This window comes from Phasianus colchicus, chromosome 3, assembly GCF_987193195.1.
Source record: "Phasianus colchicus chromosome 3, bPhaCol1.hap1.1, whole genome shotgun sequence".
NCBI classification, from domain to species: Eukaryota; Metazoa; Chordata; class Aves; order Galliformes; family Phasianidae; genus Phasianus; species Phasianus colchicus.
In genome coordinates, this window is record NC_143438.1 from 69,266,128 (window position 1) to 69,271,059 (window position 4,932).

At 36.0% G+C, this 4,932-nt stretch overlaps 1 long non-coding RNA gene across 1 annotated transcript; it reads right to left on the minus strand.

Moving 5' to 3' along the window:
* Window positions 1–2,618: 2,618 nt before the first annotated feature.
* Window positions 2,619–4,582, minus strand: LOC149918659 (uncharacterized). Its single transcript, XR_016465234.1, has 4 exons — window positions 4,497–4,582; window positions 3,820–3,906; window positions 3,233–3,406; window positions 2,619–2,724 (listed from the first exon to the last, which is right to left on the minus strand). It is a non-coding gene; the product is annotated as an uncharacterized LOC149918659 (long non-coding RNA).
* Window positions 4,583–4,932: the final 350 nt, after the last annotated feature.

Here is a 4,932-nt window from a genome sequence, read left to right on the forward strand (position 1 = left end):
CTGACAGATGCATCTTTCTTGGTAACTCCTTTGGGTTTTCTGACATTAGAGGACACACTGCTTGCCAGTTGGAATTACTTACTGCTAATAGACATCAAGGAGGTATAGTGATATTCCTTAACTAAATTTGGTGAAAAGAGCAAGATTTTACTATTTATTTATTTATTTACTTTTCACAAAATCATATAGAAAAGGAATAGATTTTTCTCCAGTTTTATGCACTCATTATGCATCACAGATTTGTTTCTGCCTGCACTAATTGTACTTTGTTTCTATCAGGTAAGTAGAAAGACTCTTAATTTGCATAAGATAGTCTGCAGATGCTAACAAAGGAGAAGAAAGGTAATAGACGTCTTGTAATAAACTTATTAATTTTCTTTCCTTTTTTTCTTTTCTTTTCACAGGTAATGCTGGTCTTAAGACTTGTCATTTTTTTGCGTTGATAAGTCACATAGTAGCAAACAAAGGGGTAGCACATGTGCTGACTCAAACTAAAATATGGTTTATGTCCTTGAAAGATTTTCCTTAGTTAGGTAATTGACTACAGGGGCACAGCATGTCTGCAAAGGGGATTGATGTGGTTTTCTTGGTGTATTCCAACACAGCATAGACAGCAAAACTTTCTGTCTCTCAGTTTCTTAAAGTTCTTTGATCTTTTAAATTTGGTCACTAGCACTTTAGAGAGAGATGTAGATGAATAGATGTTAGACTGACATTTCATTGAACTGGAAACTGACAGAAATTATTTAAATGTAGAACACTATAAAAATATGAATACAACTTTGCTTAAAGGTAGCTATTATCATCTTTGAGGAAGTGAAATTCCTATTTTCTAAATTGCTTAGCTCTTCTGCATATTCTACTGACATATTCAGTGTTAAAATATCTGGCTTGGAGAGCTGTGAATCATATTTTACACTAAGCTGCTCAACCATTTCTTAGAAATAGTTCTAATCATGCCAGGCATAATTGTAAATGATTAGAACATCTGAACTAAAGCAGGCAAGTTAATAAACCCAATGATGTATTTAAATTCTTTCTATTAAAATAGTACTTAAAGAATTCTAATTGCAAAATACAATATACATATATAATAGCTAATCACCACTGCTTTTTATTCTGTTGCTCACTGAATGATGCATTGTGTGCCATTTCCCAGTAATATTTTGTATTTTTATTGCTGCATGTTGTCCAGTGTTTCCAGTAGCAACTGAACAAACAGTCTGTTAAAGTTGATTGGAACCCAGAATACAGTATTTATTCAAATCTGGGTGTGTTAACATTAAAAATGGTTTGCAAATGAAATGATATACAGCTAACACAGTGTCATCTGCATGAGAAATGTAGAGTTAATAAACTAAATGAGTTTTCTATACAGTATTTTCTTTGAGTGATCTTCAGAGAGTAATGGAATAATGCCTTATTCTCAGACTGTGAGTCTGGTGGGAAATCTCACAAGAGAAGGAAGTTTGTGAGTTAGTCTCTTTACAGTTTTCTGAAAGGCTTTGACTCAACTTGAAGTGAAAATCTCAGGTTTCAATTTTTTAGTATCAAATGTCTTCTTTATGAAATTACATTTTAAAATAAAGCTGCACGACATCTAACACACACACACACAAAATTTACTTGAAAAAATGTCTGCAAACTCTACAGAGATGAGCTGCAAAAGCTTAAGATGACTCCACCACCAGTTGAACCTCTGAGAAGCTGCAAAGTGGCCAAGAGAAGCAACAAGACTTACCATGAAATCTGAGAGGCATCATGGGCTCAAAAAAAAAAGACGTGTTCTGTGGTTTACTCGTGCTAAATTTTTTTTATGTTTTTGGATCTTTTGAAAACAAATGCATCTCAAACTGGACAAGGAAAGCTTGTATGTTAGCAGGTGTGATTTCCAAACAGCAGGTGACAATGATGTATCTAAATTAAAGATAATTTTCATCTGTAACCTACATACTCTGAGACATTTCAGCTCCACAGCTTCAGCTGTTATCCAGGGCAGTTGTAATCTCATAAAAATTTATTGTACCTGGGCTGTGTACCACTTCAATCACTGTAAGTGGCTCTAATTGTGTAAATGAATGCCTTAGGGTGTTACCAGAATTGAATTTCGCACCCAGATGCCAAACTAGAGCTGCATCTAGAGAGAAGAGGTCTAGAAGAAATTACAAAAATTCATAACTCATTTGAGTTCTGAGATTCCTGAAAAATTGTTTCTCATTATAGTTTCTTGCTAGAAAACTTTTCAGGTTGAGTTTACTTTGTAGTACATCATATGATATTTTATTTTTGTGACTTCAGGTTCAGAAATTCATTCTTACTGAAAAAGAAATGTATTTCTTATTCTAGGTATTAAGACATGAAAAGGTCGCTGGACATTCATTATCTAAAATTGACTGTGAATTATCTATCTTAAAACCTGGAGCATTTGAAGGTACACTCTCATCATTATATCTCAGGTAGTTTTTACCATTTTTACAGTCATAAAATAAACTTCCATAACTCTATGACTACAGGTATTTTTATTGTTTATAAATGCCACAAAAAAATTCCAAGTTTGAATACTTTCAAAAGGGAAAAAAGTGCTCCGATGAGCATGCCAACATTCTTGCACTAAAACCTGTTAAACACAGACGGTCATTTTCTAGTTGAGCTCATGTATGAGTCATGGCACAGTCCAAATCCTTTGCCTTTTACCATTTATGCAGTTTATAAATCCTGTGAAAACTGAAAATATTTTACTTAAACTTTTGCCCTTATTTACTAAAAACCTCAATTTTTGCTTTAATTTGTCCCATATAAAATATCAATCAAAAGCAGATTTTCACTATCAAAACTTTAGGAAGATGTTTTCTTACTGGAGGCACATAAATCATGATAGTAAATAGTAAATAGTTATTATTATTTTAGATATAAATGTGCCATTAGAATGATGTTTAAGGATAAACAGGTAAAGGATCTACAAATGTCAACTTTCTCCCAACTCTCTTCACAATCTTTGTCACAAAAATGTTGTCTCACAATATTAATGACTGATCCATTCTCAAAAATTTAATACTGCGGCATTCTGCTTTCACCTTTCCAACTTTTATATGTGAGTGGTTAGCTTTTCTTTTTTATTGATGATGGCCTTGCTCATTTGAGGGAAAAGGTGTAGTTGCTAGCCAAAAGACAAAATGCTGAAAGGTTAAGGCAATAAAGCACACTACTATATTTAATGATGGAGATTACTTACCTATAATTGTAGTTCCATGAGGAAGAGGAGCATTTGAACATCTGTTTTTTAATGGTTTTCCTTGACAGTGACCTGGTGTCTTGGTACAAGATTAAACAGAACACTGGGTAGATTTTCTGATAGCTTTTGTCTCTCTGCTTAACTCAAGTGGCCCGTGAATGGAGTCTTGAGCGTCTGAGAGAACAGCTAGAAATTATCCAGTGATTAAGGAAAGAGGAACATATCACTAGCATGGAGGTCTGTCGTTTATTAATTCATCTTTCTAACATTTAGGGCTTAGTTTTGCTTGGCAATATTTTGATAAACATAAAGCCATGTATCTTATTGCAATAGATGGCTATCTCACAGTTCCTCCTGAAGGCTTTTATTCCCTCAATCCCTATTTTACTAGTGAATAAGGGCAGTCTGCTTGCTGAGGGTTGTTGGTGAAAAGCAGGCAACAGGTTTCTTTTTCTTTTTCTTGAGCTGTTGCTAAGTTTTAATCTTGTCCAAACAGTCCCAAATGTTTGGGTTTTTTTTTGTTATTGCTGTTGTAGTTGTTTTGGAAAAGCATACTGCCAGATGCAATTCTTTGAATCCCTACTCACCCAAAGAACAGTTTAGAAATCAGGTGAGGTATGATGTTCTTGATCTTGTACTTCTGTCCACTGCATGTGCAGCTGAAAGGAAGGTACCTTTATGCGGGGGAAACAACACAAGAAGTGATTCAAAAAGCAGATTTATTTCTTTGAGGTACAGTATCATATTTAGTTCATAATCACCTGCATAGTGTAAGTATTTGAAGGGTAATGAATTATAGAATCACCAATTGATTGGTTGGAAAAAATTTCTAAGATCATCCATCCAGCTGTCCATCTATCACCAATATTTTTCAGTAAACCATGTCTCTCGGTACAACATCTAAATGTTTCTTGAACACTTCCAGGGACGATGAATCAACCACCTCCCTGGGCAGCCCATAACAGCACCTGACCATTCTCTTGAAGATGTATTTCCTAACTGTCAACAGTTTATGGGCTGGTTCGGCCCGGTTCCATGACTAGCGGGGCGGAGGGATTTCACAAAATCCGAGCCTTCAGAAAAGGGAACAGGGGACCCCAAAATAATTAAAAACAGCAGCAACGATCTGAGGAGAAACAAACTAATTTACTAAATATAGTATCGGAATGCAAGATAACACACTATAATACAATATAATTTGAATTGAAGCTAATAAATCAAATATAATGAGAGAGAGAATGTCTGAAAGGTGGATAGGCCTCACCACAACCCTGAGGTGAGATGCGCAGTCCAGTTGAGCAGCAGGGAGATGGGGGAGAGCCGATGAAAAGCAGGCAAGGCAGAGCGCATCAGGTGACCTTGCCAGGAGTCATATCTCCTCTCTGTGACCGCAAAGTCCCCTGGGGAATGTAGTTCTTCTTCTCTTCTGGGCAGGTACCCAGAGCTTGAGCATTAACAGCTAAACACCCAGTGCCCCACATGATGTTATGATGTGGAATACCGAAAACCAAATATCACAAAACCATGACACTAACATCCAACCTGAATCACCCATGGCGCAACTTGAAGCCATTCCCTCTTGTCCTATTGCTAGTTACACAGGAGAAGAGGCTGAGTCCCACCTCAAGGCAACCTTCTTTCAGATAGTTGTAGAGAGCAATAAGGTCATTCCTGGGTCTCTTCTTTGGACTGAACAATTC